At 34.1% G+C, this 17457-nt stretch overlaps 1 pseudogene; it reads right to left on the bottom strand.

The window, feature by feature from the left end:
* Window positions 1–5901: 5901 nt before the first annotated feature.
* LOC147829905 (ribosome biogenesis protein NSA2 homolog) lies at window positions 5902–8486 on the bottom strand (annotated as a pseudogene).
* Between the last annotated feature and the right edge of the window lie 8971 nt (window positions 8487–17457).

Genomic DNA, 17457 nt, shown 5'->3' on the forward strand with positions numbered 1-17457 from the left:
CAAGGAGGATGAATAATGAGTTAAGTCAGATGTTTCTGTAAGTCAAGTGAGATGATGTTGAAACATTGGATTCAACAACAGAAGCTAGTTTTGGGCATTGAAAGAGATTTTCAGTGGAGTAGGTAGGAAAATATATGTAGAAATGGATTCAAGAAAGAATAGGCACACAACACTTTAAGACAGAAACTCTTCTGAGGTGACTGGTTGTAAAGGATAGAAGAGCAAAAGGACAATAGATAAGAGATCAGTAGGAAATAATTTCCTGGACTTTGTTTTCAAAATTATTTTATTTTATTTTATTTTTTTTGGTACTGGGGATTGAACTCCAGACCTTGTGCTTGCGAGGCAGGCAACAGAACCATTGAGCTAAATCCCCGGTCCCAAAATAATTTTGTTTTAACTGAGAATTTCATGTTATATACTTACAGTGAACAATGCAGTGTTTTGACCTGATTAAATCAAGCTAATTAACAACTCTATCATCTCACATGTTTATTTTTTGTGATAAAACACTTTTAAAATGTAATTTCTACAAAGACAAATGCCAAAAGTGTAATGGTGATAAGAGTGACCCAGCAGGGAGGAAAAAATTAGAGGTGCAGCAGAGAGAAAGTACAATGACAAGTGACTTTTTGAACACAAGGTTGATAATGCCTGCAGAGAGAGCAGCACAGCGAGTTCTGCCTCAGTGTCAGGAGGGTGGTTGGGTTTACAAAAACCACTGCAGGTAGATGGGTAACTGTGCAGGTTGGAGGTAGTGAAGGAGAAATTTTTTTATTTTTTGGTACAGGGGATCAAACTCGGGTCCTTGCTCTTGAGCAGTAGGCAGCAAAACCACTGAGCTAAATCCCTGGCCCTGAGAAATTTTGATTGGTTCTATTTATTCTCAGGGAAACTGTAGTCAAGGTCATCACTGAAAATGGAGACAATGAGAGAGAAGGTGTTGGTAACTGATGAAAAAATCAGTGGTGTGAAATTGTTTTTAGGAAAATAGGAGAGTGATAGGTGAGTAATTGTTGAATTAGGGGAATTAAAGGTGAAGTAGAAATAACTAACTCACTAATAATGGTGAGTTAGATGATAGAAGTTTAGCTACACAGAGTGGTTATGTGAGCTGGTAATAATCACATTACATCCATGATCTGATCACATGTGCGTAATTGTATATAAAAGTCTCTAAGGCAGAGTAGGTCAGTAAATGACTGGACCACTGGAAGAATTAATGTTAATCGAGAGGTATTAATGATAAAAGTCTCCCTATAAGATATGATAGTGATTGTGGAACTTGTCGAGCAATGAGGACAACTATCCATACTGGTAGAGTTTGAAGATATGGAATTAAAAACTGTAGGTTTTAGGAAAAAGAAAGTCAAAAGGTATGGAAATGGTAATGTTTAGTACAATCTTTGCTTATCATTTTTATTTAAAATTGATGCTTGTTTCTCATTAATAGAATTATAACCAAGATAATACTAAGGTATATTTGATGAAATAATATAGATTTTTATCCACTCATACAATGCAAAGAAATACATTATGAAATGAATTATTACCTGAAAATCACCACAGATTTGTCTTTCTTCATCTTTTCAACTAAACGTTACTGAGTGTCTAGATGATATTGTTATGTTAGGCCCGGGGATATAGAACAACCTCTGCCTACGCTACTAGAGTTTATCTTCTATTTAGACACAAATTACATTCTTGCTCCCTCTTGATGCACACACAAGCACAATGATTTCACATTTTGTGAAAAGATCATAAAAGGAAAGCAAGGGACATCATTTATATAAAATAGGGCAATCTGATTTAAGGATTAACATAGAGGAAAACCTCACTGCAAGCCTTTAATATGGCATTCAAAAAGACAGTGCAGGTAGAGTTTATTATATATTAGGCATTGGTCTAACTTTTAGGGATTAATTTCACTTTCATAGAAACTGGAGTTGTTTCCCTTTATTATTCCATGTTACACATGGAGAAACTAAGACATAAAAAAAGAGTCATACAGATGAAAAGAGAGTTGAACATCTAAACAGACTGTCTGGACTCAGTCCTTGCTCTTAATTGCTGTCATACTGCTTCTAAATAATTGTTCTTAATGACAGACATATTTTTCTTTTTATATATAATCCAACAAATTACAGTATTAAAAATAAAGGAGAAAGATGACAGTTATATAACATTATAAGGTGATTACTATAGCATATGACTTATTTGAATATTCATGATCCAATTCATTAAACACAGAATAATGCCTTTGCTTAAAGCTGTGGAAGAGAAATTTGTTGTGAAAGGACAAAGGACACTATAAATTTTATTATAAAAGTTTCAAATGGAAGATGATACTTGGTCATCCTAATATGTTTTTTGCAATTACAGCAAAATAAATTTTATTCAGTCAAGTGCTCCTATATACTTTCCATGTTTTTCCTTCTTTATTCTCTTTTCATAGATGATGGTGCTTGAAATTATATAATGACCTCCAATTTCTCAATATTCGACCCTGTAGGAATGAAGAATTACATATGATAGCCTAATACATAAAATAATTTCTAACATATTTAAAGGTTGGGTTGCTCTAATTAGAAAAAAATGGCAGTAAAATGTAGTTTAAAAGAAATTTTGCACATAATTTAAATGCCTGTTTCTGTTAGATTATAAACTTTATATCCTTTATACATGAAAAAATCTTGTGAAATTTAAGCTAATATTCTATAGTGCATAAGTAATTATTGTTCAGATATGATAAAATAGATCTTTGAGCAAATATCATTTCATAATATGATTTCATAAATTTTTCCTTTGGAGATAAAATATTATTTAAAAAGATTTTCCTCCTTACCTTCAATAGTTTTGCCATCTTTACAGTCTCCTCTATAGGCTTCCTATGTCTCTACCCAAGTTACAATATAATGAAATTCCTGAAGATTATCCTACATTCTCTTCTATTTCAAGCCCATTTTGTGAAACTTCAAATGTCTTTAAAGCTATCAGGAAATAAAAATGTGTTAAGAGTCCTGGTAGAAAAAAAGGGTAAACCATTAAACTGGAAAATGCATCCTGTTGAAGACTATTTAGATAAAAGAAAACAATCAACCCTCCCTGCTACCTTGATTCAGTATGACACTCTCCTCTTTTCCCTCTCCCTTTAGAACATCTCATTCATGGCTGTAGCCTCATTTACTGTCTAGTTAATGACTCCCATATTTCTAGATTTTTGTTATGCTTCCTATTTTTACATTCATCACTCATCTGACACTTCCAATAATATATTCTAAGTTCAACATCTGTCAGGTCAAATATTTTCTTCAAATCTAGTTTTCTTCTAATGTTTCTCATCTCTACAATGTGCCTTCCCACAATTCAACTGCAGAAACAGAAAATCAAGGGGTTTCTTTGACACCTCCCTTTGACTGACCTCACCTTCTCTGTCTTTCTCCTTGTCAGTTACTCTTTCTTTATCAAAACCCATCAGTTACCCTTTCTTACTGTATCTTTTCAGCCTTCTCTTCACTTCCACGGTTACCAACTTTTCTTCATTTACTATCATTTGCTGCTTGGACATTTGCAACATCTCTTTGAACGCTATAAAATCTTCTCTACAATTCATTCTCCATAATGAGTCTAGAAAGATCTTAAAACATAAATGTGATCACATTACATTTGTACTTAATTGCCCTTAGTGACTGCCAATTTCTCTTAAACAAAAATCAAAACTCTAATATGAGTACTTCTCTTAAGGTTAGACTTGCCTCACCCTCCAGCTTCCTCTAACTTCTTTCTCCCTTAGTTGTTTTCAGGAAAGCCCATTTGACCTTCTGTAGCAGCACCTTTATTCTCACATCTCTCTGCCTGGGATGTTTCTACCCTATCAACTTTGCCCAAAGAACACCTTTCCTTCCTGCAAGTCTCAGATAAGGATCATTCCCTAGGAAATCATTTCCAAAATCTCCCAGGCTAGAAAAGGATCCTTTTGATTCAGACTAGTGAAGAAATTGCTTTCTTTCTTTATCAAAATTTGTGATTATGCGTTCATCATTGTGACTATTTGGTGAAAGCTCTTTTTCTTCACTTGACTAGTTCTGTCAGAGCAGAGTTTTCCTGCTTTTGCTCAGAGATTATGTCTATCATAGATGTTTTTGAGTGAGCAGGTGGTTAAATAAATAAAAGTCTAACCTAACCTTTGGTGCAAACAGTACTTTCCAACTTGCCAAGACTGCAAAACTATGCAATGAGATCTGAGTTTCTCAGACACTGACTAGGATGCTATTATTTTCCCCTGCTCTGCTTGAGCCTTAGGCCACTCCATATATCTTCACAGGGCAGACCTAACTGAAGTTCACTGAGAACAGAGCCAGCAGCAGCTTATGAGGCGTTGTTCTGTCATTTGTAATAGCTCCTCCAGCTGCACCCCACATAACTTAGAGATGGCATCATAAACATAGCCATTGATGTGCTCCTTAGTGTGCTGCCTAGCAGTGGTTTGTGCTTTCAGCAGCAAATTGAGCTCTTTTGTCTTCACCTTCCATGGTCCTCTGTAGGTTGCTTAACATTAAGTTTGCATGAAGTGGTGTCTCGCAATAATCCTGAGACAGATGCTGTTGTGATTAACTACCTTCATTTCAGCAAACAACCCTTCTAAAAGGGAAAAATAATTCAAGTATTTCTGGACATGGATACTTTCTGTTAAAATACATTGATTTCATATTTCTCTGAAAGTATTCAGATTATGCATTATAGCTCCACTGAAAAATCATAAACTCTTGTAGGTCAGGGAGAATCTCTGTTACATTTGTTTCTTCCTGACAAGTACGATATTGCGGACACACTAGAAATTTCTTAAGTATTGGTATCTGATGAGTTAGAAATGAACCACGGGCCAATTACACTAGTAAGATAAGATGGTAGATCTGATAAGTTGAATATTTTGATGCATGGAAATATAGAATTTTCATTATATTTTTGGTGGTGATAAATGACTATTTGCAACTCTGAAAACCCAATAAATACATCTTACTTTGCTTTTCAGTACATTGGAGTAATTCCCAAATGTTATATGATTTTACCTATAAGTATGTGAGCCTACACTTCTAATTTAGAGACATTTATTTTTAGTACAACCATTAAGTACCTAACAAAACTAATAACTACCTGATTTACATTGCATTTTTCCTAATTGCTTTAAAGATGTGTTTTTATAAGTGGTTTGAATAAGGGTCCAAACAAGATACCACATGACACTTGATTCTTATGTCTCCCCTCTTATTTTTCTCTGTTTCCTTGGAGAAATTGAATCTTTTATGCTTTAGAAGTTCAAATATTCTGACTTCAGCCAATTGTTTAGTCATAGTATCACTTCCCTTGTTTCCTTACCCTTGTATTTCTTATAAAATCATAGTAATATACAGAGAAAATTAGATTCATGTTCAATTAATTTTCAAGATTCCCTGATAGATTGCGCTCTGTACTTCCTAATGCATTGGATCAGGAGGCACAAATTATCTGATCATTTCATTTTCAGTAATGTTTAAATTGGTCAGTGTGTTTAAATGGCAGTGCCTTATTCCTTCTTTAAAAAATTTCAGGGCCGGGGATTTAGCTCAATGGTGCTGCCATCTGCCTCACAAATTCAGGGTCCCAACTTTGATCCTGGGTACCAAAAAAAAAAAAAGATTTCAACTAGCTCATTACCCAGTTATTATTTATTTTATTTTAAAAAATGTTTTTAAAATAATTTAACAAATAGTTCTTACCATAATTGTAGTATTTAAAGCTTTCTTGTAGTATTCAGAAACATCACAGGACCAGTGGTTTTCCTAATTGGCTTGTAGTCATCAGTAACGTAAAAATGTTACTTGTATGAAAATTCTGTCAAACCAGTAAGACCGCATCTATGATCTATAGATCCATCATTTTCATGATTACTGGTAACACGGGCATATTTATCTCAAATAACCTTACCTCCTGTGTCACAAGAGGTGACTCATTCATGTTTACCTCAGTGACAGTATCTTTTGTAATAATGCCCAAATTTGTATGTAGTGGGGATGAGGAATTCTTTATTGTATCAGTTTCTTAATCACCTTCTTTGTCACTGAGACACAATACCCAACACCTACAATTGAAAGGAGAACAGGTTTGTTTTGGCTCAAGGGTGCTGTCAATGGCCTCTGCAAGCTTCAAAGCAGAAGTGGCATAGTGGAAGGCCTGGGGCAGAGGAAAGCTGTTCACTTCATGGCAGCCAGGAAACAGAGAGAGAAAGGAGAAGATGCACCCTTCTGGGTCAAGCCCCCAGTGACCCACTTCTTCCTTCCCAGACCCACATCCTAACAGCCAGTCCATTATCTCATCTCCATAATCCACTTTCTAAACATATAAGGCTCTTGGGACCATTTTAGATCTAAACTATAGCAAGCGGGTATTGGCAGAAAGATAGCTTTAAGCTTAATACGTGTTTTATGGGACTTCTTAAAAAGTTAAGACCATTGACCTAATGAATCTTTCATATTCAGGAGATTTTCCTATAAAACTATCTCCAACACAACACATTTTAGTAGCTGTCCTAGTCCATACTGTTTTCTGCATCCTATTTGAATAATTTTTAATATTTCTGCTTTTCCTTTTGGAAAGGGACTTCTCATTGTTTGCCTTTTCTTTCTTTCTTTTTCTTTCTTTCTTTCTTTCTTTCTTTCTTTCTTTCTTTCTTTCTTTCTTTCTTTCTTTCTTTCTTTCTTTTTCTTCTTTTCTTCCTTCCTTCCTTCCTTCCTTTCTTTCCTTTCTTTCTTTCCTTTTTTTCTTCTTTCTTTCATTATATTTGAAAGTACTTTATCCTGGGACAGTCCTCTGTCCAAGAGATAATCAGGACTGCTTCCTGTGGAATATTTTCATCATTCTTTTGTTTAGTGCTTCTGTTTTCATGCATCTTAATAGGCTTTTTCAGTTGTATTTTCTCAGGATGGCACTGTTTATGGTAGAGCTCAGCCTTCAGAACAATTAGTTTGCCTTCTTTGAATGTTCATTAATTTCTCATGTTTCCTTCTTTCTCTTTTTCTCATGGAAATCCAAATGATATTCATAGTATGTGTGGTGTAATTTAATATATTAATTTTGTGGCAAGAGTTGCAAAGTAGAACTTTTGGGGTTCAAAGAAGCTCTTGATTTTCAGTTCTCAGAGACCCAGGAGTTGACCTTATGGAGCCCAAAATGGGAAAGGACACCCTCTTCAACTACATGTTTTTAAATCCACCGGGTATCCCCAGCCCTTACTTAGTTTGCAAAATGGAGATTTTCTAATGTTGTCATTTTGTCTATACTTATTAGCTGTAACTCATAATAAAATAACTTTATTTTGTTAACTTTAATAAGTTTTCAATTTTTTGCTTTTCTTAAAAAAGGTCAATTTTTTTTCTTTTTAATTCTTTTATTGGAACATTTTAGGTATACAATACGTTTACAATTATCATTGTGTGTTTGTACCTGTACGTGATGTATCTTGGTTCTTAGTTTTTCCCCCATTACCTGTGCGCCCTTCACCCCCTTCACTCTTCCCTATTTACATAGATAGACTTTGTTTCCATTTTTTTTTTCTTTTCTCATAATTATTCCTTTCCCTTCTTCCCTTTCCCCTTCCCCTCCCATCACCCCTAAACCTTTGGACCTTTTCCTATTTCAAATTATCAATTATTCATTTTAATCATTTTAGTCCTTATTTATACTTTTAGTTTCTCACACTAGAGAAACTATTCGATATTTACACGTGTGTCCTGTTTATTTCACTTAAGAGTATGGTCTCAATATGCATCCATTTAGCTATAAATGACTCTAGTTTCTCATTCTTTATGGCTGAGTAGTACTCCATTTTCAAGCTAAAACTTGTATTCTAACAAATGTTAATAGTATCTAGTCATTTGAAAAATATTTCTTATAGATTTACTACCTCAAATGTTTCAATGCATTATAATCTCTGTGCTCTTTGAGACTCAATATTTTATCTTTTTTTTTGTGGTATTCAGGTCTCAGATTCATTTGAAGTTTATCCTAGTACACAATGTGAATAATGGATTAAATTTTACCTGTTTTCATATGCCTATATGTTTGCTCTGATGCCATTTATTAAAAATTTATCAAGCCAGGGATTTAGCTCAGTGGCACAGCTCCTGTCTGGCAAATGCAAGGTCCTGAGTTCAATCCCCGGTACCACCCCCCCCCCCAAAACCCCACCAAAACAAAACAAAACCCCCCAAACAAAAAACAAAATAAAAAATTTTATCTTTTCCCACTGACATGAGGTGACACTTTTACCATTACTAAATTCTATATGTATTTGAAACTATTTTGGATATTCTATTTATTTTCATTGACCTTTCAGTATATCAAGGAAATCATATGTCAGTGTTTTAATTATGGTAGTTTTAGTGTTTGAATATTAAGTATGATAGCTCTTCTACCACTCACTTTTTCAGGTTCTCCTCTTTTGATATCATTAGAAGGTTAAATATGCATACATAAGAGTAAGATATACTTTTCCATATGGCCCTTTATCCTTTGCATCTTTCATGAGCATCTGTTTTTCCTTTCTTTTTTTGGACGTTAAAATCTTATGACTAGAACTTTATTATTATTGTTGTTTTATTTTAGATAGAGACTTCTTTTCCATGGTATCTTCTATCTAAATTGTATTGCTTTTCCTTGTAAATAGTAAGATTAGAATTTGGGAGTGTTAACTTATTTCCTCCTACTTTGTTAAATTCTCTTACTGTTTGCAGTAGATTCTTATTAATCCTTTTATGTTTTATAGATATAATACAGCATATGAAGACAATCTTCTTTGAAAAACTGATATATGTATTCTAATATATTTAAATCAACACATAAGTTATGTAATACCCCCATTTTAATGTGAAATTCAATGAGATGCCAGCTACACTTGTCTTGCTCCAGACTCTTATAATTGTACTATAGTGTCTTCATGAACTAAATTATAACTTTCAGAGTAGAATAATGCAAATTTTATCATATTGAGAATTTGTATTTATTAAATAGTGTTTTGCTTAAGTCTATTAATGTATATTATATTAATAATTTTCCAAATTTTGGATAAAGCATTTAGAATAATACAGCAATTACTCAAGAAACTCTTGCTTTTTATTTTTTGCATTTTCAATGATTTTTATACTTTTGTCTATTTGACTTATTGTTTTCCTTCCTTCCCTTTCTCCCCTCCACTTTGTGTGTGTGTGTGTGTGTGTGTGTATGTGTGTGTGTGTCTGTGTGTATGTGTGTGTGTGTGTTTTAGGCATATGAGTGTGGAGGAGCAGTCATATATACATTTTCTTTTTCTGAACCATTTGTGATTAATTGGAGATACTTTCTCCATTTACTACAGAATAACTTAGTGGGTAGTAAAGGCTTATGTTTTTCTTTAATAGTTACCTTAATATATACACTTAGTCCATTCTTTTATCAAATCTATCAATCACTTTTATAATGTAACAGTAATGAAGTCAACTAGTAACTTCTACATTCTTCCCTCCTTCTCCCTCATAATTTAATTAGATATTGATAATCTCTTACCCAAATTCATATCCTGTGAGGCAGTGAATTTGTATAATCCATATTTCCTGCCTTATCCATTATTTTTAGCTGTAATAGATCTTTTGTCAGTGAGAATTATGTTTACACTCCATTGGTTATGGAATCCCCATTGATTGCTGCTAGCTTTATAGTTACATATATTCAATTTATTTTAGCCATAGTCTTATAGAAAAACAATGATAAAAGTCCTATGAATTCTTGGTGAGCACCTCCTCTAATAAATCCTATGGAATGAATCTAGAGTTCAATATTTCCTATGCTCTTTCAAATTTACAACAGTCATTTAAAATCAGTTTGGCTCAATTTGAAATCCCGAGCTCACACTTTGTCTTTGAGTATTTGTCTCCACTGCCTCATGTAGAAGTGTTGCTATTGATGTCTATTACCAAGCTGGTGGTCTTTTCATTATAAATGATTTGTTTTTTTTTCCTATATGCTCAATAATTCTTTCTTTATCATTAATTCCAAAAGTTTCTAGTAAGAGCTGTCTTAGAGTGACCATTATACAACAATTTCCCCAGCTGTATGATGTACCCTTGCAAATAATTTCCCCAAATATATGATGTACCCTTGCAAATACAGTCAAACATTTCATTTTCAGGATTATATGACTTCTAGCTTTTAGTATATGTGTTAATCATATGTTTCTTTAGGATTACCTATTATATCTACATCATAAATTATTTTCTTATTGTCTATGCCTCTCTGTGTATTTATTCATATAATTTCCATTGACATTTTCCTTTATTTTTATCCTCCCTGCTTACTCTACTTTCCATGGTATCTCTTTCAAGAGGAAGTTTTCTTTATTGAAAACATTTTTTTTCTTTTTTTCTAATACTGTTCTTAGTTATGAAAGCTTGATTTTCAAATCCTCCTCTTACTTTGCAGTCTCATTTCTGAGATTTTTCTTTTTCTAATTTATACATCTAATCACTGAAGATTTATTAATTTTATGTTTGCATGCTATTTTACTGTTTCCTTCTAATTTGTTGTCAGACATTTTGGAAGATCTTAATAGCTTTGTCTTTATATGAAGTTCATTTTCTTCCTATCACGTATTGTTGGGCCACAGTCCATTTCTGTTGTTCACATTAAATAATATGAATTATTTGTACATTTAGGAGACTGGTCTTATTGTATGGAATGTATCAAGATAATTTTAGTGATTGAGAGTTTCCTCTTCTGTTGAAATTAGAAATATAACTATAGCCATACTCAAAAGTCAGCTTCCTTGGGATCTCCTCTCATCTACTTATAATATGAGACTTTTCTTTCCTTCACTTCTACGACTTTGCCTCGTTTGATTTACCATTTATTCAGTGTCTTCTATTCATGGCAGAGGGATCTCTATTTTTCTAAAAATATTTTTGTTCAACAGTTCCAAAATCCATTGCGGATTGACTTAACAAATGCCCTCTAATATTTTTCCTAGTAAGTTCCTTAATACTCACCTTCAGGTGGAGCCATTATATTCTTATTCAAATTTCATATTTTTCTTAGCTCTACGTAGCTGAGGATTCCATGTGATTTTGTTTGTTGTTTATAGCTTACGGGAATCTGCACATGACTAGAGCTCCCATTTCTTTGTCTTGTGATAGAGTAAAGGTAGAGATCCTGTCCAAATTATTCTGTTGTTAGATATAGTACCAAGGTCATGCATTCATGTCTCACGTGGACACACCCAGAGCATGCTCTACGTGGTCAGCTCCCAAGTCAATCAAGTTGATACAATGAAGTTTAACTGTCACAATTCCTAATAATACTAAGAAAAATGTCACATTTAAAACAACTGAATTATAATATACATGCATGAAAGTACATATATTGTAAATATCCCTCTTAATAAATCTGCAGTAGTTAAACATACCTATATAATCAGAGTTCAAATGAAGAGAGAAATAAAAAGAGAGCAAACAACACCAAACAATAGCTGACCCTATTCAGTAGAAACCTGCCCCTCTAATGTTACCACTAGCTTAACCGGCAATATAATGAGTTAATTAGATTATGAATTAAATTTGCTGTGAGATATATAGATAAATATATGTAAAGAATCATACAGTATGTATTTTGAGTCTAAGTTTTTATCCTAGTGTTTTAAAAACAACAAAAACCAAACCAAACCAAATCAAAAAGAGTCTGGTGTGGTGGCGCACACCTAAAATCCCAGCACTCTGGAGGCAGAGGGAGGAGGTTTGCTGTGAGTTCGAGGCCAGCCTAGGTTACATAGTGAGGTTCAATGCCAGCCTAAACTACAAAGCAAGACCCTAAAAAAAGGAAACTAATGTTGTTTTAAAAATCATATGTAATGTTAAAGGAGATTTATATTTCATTTCTTTTCATGGTGTACTATTTCGTTTAGTGAATATTCCACAGTTCATTTATCCTGGTAAACACGTGGGTAGCTCTTCCCACTTAGAGCTATTGTAAGGCTGCTGTGAAGATTTTAGTGCTTGTCTTTTAGAAAACATATGTATGGGTTTCTGTCAGATAGAGGGGAATTGCTAGGCTATAGGTTATATTTATTTTGAAATTTTGTGAAAACTGCCAAATAAGCAGGGCTTCTGAGTTTGAGTTATTCTACATCCTTGTCAACACTTGTTATTTTCTATTATTGTCATTTTGGCTGTTCTGGAGTCTGTGTACTTATGTTTAGAGTTTTAACTTAATATTTTTCTGATGGTTAAGCAGAGCAATTTCTATATGTTTATTTCATATTTGTATATACTATTTCTTATACTATTTTATCTGCTCAAGCTTCTGGAGCATGTTTCTGTTTGCTTTGTTATTGATTTTGAATTTTCTTTCACTTAAATTCTTTTATTGGTACATTTGTGGTATACAATACGTTTATATTTATCACTGGGTGCTTATACCTGTACATGATGTATCTTGGTTATTATTTTTTTCCCATTACCTGTGCTTCCTTCACCCCTTCCACCTTTCCTTATTTATAAAGACTTTGTTATCATTTTTTCCTTTTCTCATAAGTTTTCCTTTCCCTTCTTTCCTTTCCCTTTCCCCTCCCACTTCCCCTACACCTTTGGACCTTTTCTTCCTATATCAAATTATCAATTATTCATTTTAGTCATTTTAAACCTTATTTACACTTTCAGTTGTCCACACTAGAGAAACTATTCAGTATTTACACTTGTGTGTTCTATTTATTTCACTTAAGAGTATCGTCTTAATATGCATTCATTTAGCTATAAATGTCTCTAATTTCTCATTCTTTATGGCTGAGTAGTACTCCATTTTATAAAAAACCCGCATCTTCTTTATCCAGTTTCCAGGTGATGGGCACTTGGGTGTTTCCAAGGTTTAGTTATTACAAACTGTGCCGCTATAAACATGGGTGCACATATATTACTGTGGTATGATTCTTTTAATTCTTTTGGGAAGATACCCAGCAGGGGAATAGCTGGGTCAAATGGGACCTCTAGTCCTAGTTCTTTGAGGTATTCTCCATACTGATTTCCACAGTGGTTGCACCAGTCTGCACTCCCACTAACAACGGAGAAGGGTTCCTTTCTCTCCACACCCCTGCCAGCCCTTGATATTGGTTGATTTCTTGATAGCAGCCATTCTTTCTGGGGTGAGGTGAAATCTCACTATTGTTTTCATCTGCATCTCTGGAATGACCAGTGATGTTGAACATTTTTTCATATGTTTATTTGCTGCTTTTACTTCTTTGTCTGAGAAATGTCTGTTCATTTCAGATGCCCATTTTTGAAAGGGGTCTTTGAATTTGAGGGGTCTGATTTTTTTCAGTTCTTTATATATTCTAGATAGTAGTCCTTTGTCTGAGGTACAGCTGCTAACATTTTCTTCGTACATTGTAGGTTGTCTCTTAGCTCTATTGGTGGTTTCTCTTGGAGTCCAGAAGCTTTTTAATAAGATGAGATCCCAGTTGTTGATTCTTTGTGCTAGTTCCCATGCTACTGAGGTTTTCTTCATAAAGTCTTTTCCAATGCCAGTGTCTCCATGAGTTCTACCTAACTTATCTTCCAGCAAGATTGCTGTTTCTGTTTCTATATTTAGATATTTAATCCACTTTGATCTTAGTTTAGTGCCTAGTGATAGGTATGGGTCTAGTTTTAATCTTTGGCAGGTTGAAATCCAGTTTTTCCAACACCATTTATTAAATAGGCTATCTTTCCTCCAATGAGGGTGCTTGGATCCTTTGTCAAAGATGAGGTGGCTGAGTGTATCTGGAGTTGTTTCTGCATCTTCTAATCTATTCCACTGATCCTTGGGTCTGTTTCTTTGCTACTACCATGGTGTTTTTATCATAGTGTTTTGTAGTATAGTTTCAAGTTGGGGAATGTGATAACCCCTCCCATGTCTGTGTTGCCTAGAATTGCTTTTCCTATACTAGGTCTCTTCCAAATGAATTTTTGGATTGTTTTCTCTAGTTCTGTGAAGTATACTGTTGGAATTTCAATTGGCATTCCATTAAATCTATGAGTAATTTTGGAAGTATGGCCATTTTCACTATATTGGTTCTTCCTATCCTGGAGCAAGGGATGTCTTTGCATTTTCTTATATCCTCTTCAATCTCTTTTTTCAGAGTGCTGTAGTTTTCAGTGTATTGGTCTTTTGGTTCATTTGTTAGAATGATTCCTAGATATTTCATTTTTTTGGATGCTATTGTAAAAGGAATTGTTTCCCTAATTTCTCTCTCAATGAGTCTGCTATGTGTGTACAAGAAGGCTATTGTTTTTTGAATGTTGACCTTGTATCCAGCTACTCTACTGAATCTGTGAATTAAGTCTAGAAGTCTTTTGGCAGAGTTTTTTGGATCTTCTATGTAAAGTATCATATCGTCAGAAAATAATGACAGTTTCACTTCTCCCTTTTCTATCTTTATTCCTTTTATTTCTTTCTCTTTTCTAATTGGTGTGGCTGTTTCCAGAACTATATTGAATAGGAATGGTGATAGTGGGCATCCTTGTCTTGTTCCTGATTTTAGTGTGAAAGTTTTCAGTTTTTGACCATTTAGTATGATGTTGGCTGTTGGTTTTTCATTGATAGCTTTAATCAGGTTGAGATAAAGACCTTCTATTCCAATTTTCTGTAGGGTTTTTGTCATGAATGGGTGTTGGATTTTGTCAAATGCCTTTTCTGTGTCTATTGAGATGTTCATATGGTTTTTGTCCTTGACTCTGTTAACATAGTGTATTATATTTATTGATTTACAAATGTTGAACTATCTTTGCATCCCTGGGATAAATCTGACTTGGTCAGGGTGTATGATCTTCTTGATGACCCTCTGTATTCTGTTTGCCAGTATCTTGTTGATGATTTTTGCATGTATGTTCATTAGGGAGATTGGTCTGTAGTTCTCTTTTTGGGTTGGGTCTTTAACTGGATTTGGAATCAAAGTAACATTTGCTTCCAGGAAAGAATTTGGAAGCCTTGCTCCCCTTTCAATTTCCTTGATGAGTTTAAAGAGTAATGGTGATAGTTTTTTAAATGTCTTGTAGAATTCAGCAGTGAAGCCATCAGGACCTGGAGTTTTCTTTGTTGGTAATTTTTTATTACATTTTCAATTTCACTCATTGCAATTGGGGTGTGTATAATTTCTATATCTTCTTCATTTAACTTTGGCAATTTGTATGTCTCTAGGAATTTGTCCATTTCTTCTGTGTTTAACCATTCTATTAGAGTATAGGTTCTCAAAGTAGGTATTGATGATGCTCTGGATTTCTGCTGGGTCTGTTGTGACTTCACCTTTTTCCTTGTTAATTGCATGTATTTGAGACTTTTCTTTCCTTTTTTTGATAAGGTTGGCAAAAGGTTTATCAATTTTATTGATTCTTTCAAACAACCAACTCATTGATTCATTGATTTTTTTGTATTGTTCTCTTAGTCTCCATTGCATTGATTTCTGTGCTGATCTTTATAAGTTCCTCTGTTGTATGAGCTTTGGGTTTGTTATGCTCTTCTTTTTCTAGGTGCTTGAGGTTCTGCACTAGGTTGTTTATTTGAGTTCTGTCTGTTGTCCTAATATGGGCATTCACTGCTATGAATATCTTGCATAGAACTGCTTTCATTGTGTCCCATAGATTCCTGTATGTTGTACTGGCATTATCATTTACTTGTAGAAACTGTCTAGTTTCTTCTTTAATTTCCTCTGTGACCCATTGGTTGTTCAAGAGGGTGTTATTCAATTTCCATGTGTTTGTGGCATTTTGCAGTTTCTTATGTTATTGATCTCCAATTTTATTGCACGGAGGTATGATAATATACAGGGGGTAACTTCAAATCTTTTACATTTACTTAGACATGTCCTATGAGATAGGATGTGGTCTATTTTGGAGAATGACCTGTGTGCAGCTGAAAAGAGTGTGTATTATGATTTTGTGGGCTGGAACACTGTGTAAACATCTATTAAGTCCATTTGTTCAATAGCCTGTTTCAGTTCTAGAATTTCATTGTTAATTTTTTGTCTAGGTTATCTGTCTATTTGTGATAGTGGGGTATTGAGGTCCCCCACTACAATTGTACTAGTGCTTATTTGGTTTTTCATGTCCATTAATATTTGTTTTGTATGGTTGGGGGCATTCGTATTTGGTGCATAAATATTTATGATTGTCATCTCTTCCTCTTGGGCTCTTACCTTCACAAGGATGTAGTGACCATCTATGTCTCTCTTAATTAGTTTTGGTTTGAAATCTAATTTGTGTGCAAATAAGATTGCTACTCCTGCTTTTTTCTGGGTTCCTGTCACATAGAGAGCTATTTTCCATTCTTTTACTTTCAGTCTATGAAATTTCTTTTTGTCTTAGGTGTGTTTCTTGTATACAGCACATTGTTGGATTTTGCTTCTTAATCCATTCTGCCAATCTATTTCTTTTGATTGGTGAATTGAGGCCATTAACATTGATGGTTATAATTGATAGATACTGACTCATCCTTGTCAAGATGTTTTAATGTTGTTGGCTCTTTTATTTTTTATTTTACCCCCTTTCCTTTAGTTTCTTGCCTTGTCTGTTGGCTTTCATCTGTTGGGCCTCATGGAGTTGTGACCTTCATTGTGTTTTTCTTGGATATTTTTTAGAATTGTTTGGAGTGCTCATTTGATATTCATGAAGTTTCTCAGGTGTTCTTTGTCATGGAAGTATCTAATTTCCCCATCGATTTTGAAAGATAACTTTGCAGGATACAAAAGTCTAGGTTGGAAGTTATTTTCTTTTAGGGTTTGAAATACTTCACTCGAGGCTCTCCTTGACTTGACAGTTTGTTAAGAAGTCTGCTATGATTCTGATAGGCTTTCCTTTGTAGGTGATTTATTTCTTTTCTCTAACTGCCTGTAGGATTTTGTTCTTCCATTGGATTTCTGGGATCTTGACTATTATATGTGTAGGTGCAGAATTTTTTATAGTGTCTAGTTGGAGTTCTACATGCCTCACTTATCTGTATGTCCAGTTCTCTACCTCTGTTTGGGAAGTTTTCTACTATTCTGTGAATAGTTTTTTTTGTCAATTGTACTTTGTCCTGTTTTTTCATGGACTTCTGTCTTATATTATTCTTTTCATCATCTAGCAGCTGTTGGATTGATTTCCCATGGTCCCTTACTATTTAAGAAATCTCTGTTTTCATGGTCATTAACCACAATCCTGTCTTCTATTCTTAATATTCTATCTTCACATTCCCTTAATCTGCTCTGCATACTTTCATTGGAATTTTTAATCTCCTGTTTGTCTGTTTGAGTCTGTTTCATGGATTCCATTTCTTTCTTATGCTGGGCATTCATGGCTTCCAACATGTTTCTGAGCTCATCTATTTTTTTTTAATCTGTTTCTGTTCTAGAGCCTCTAATCACGTCTTTCACTCTGCTCACCATCTCTGTAG

This window comes from Heterocephalus glaber, unplaced genomic scaffold, assembly GCF_053883595.1.
Source record: "Heterocephalus glaber isolate CG9 unplaced genomic scaffold, H.glaber_assembly_v1.0 deba00000347, whole genome shotgun sequence".
Classification (NCBI taxonomy): Eukaryota; Metazoa; Chordata; class Mammalia; order Rodentia; family Bathyergidae; genus Heterocephalus; species Heterocephalus glaber.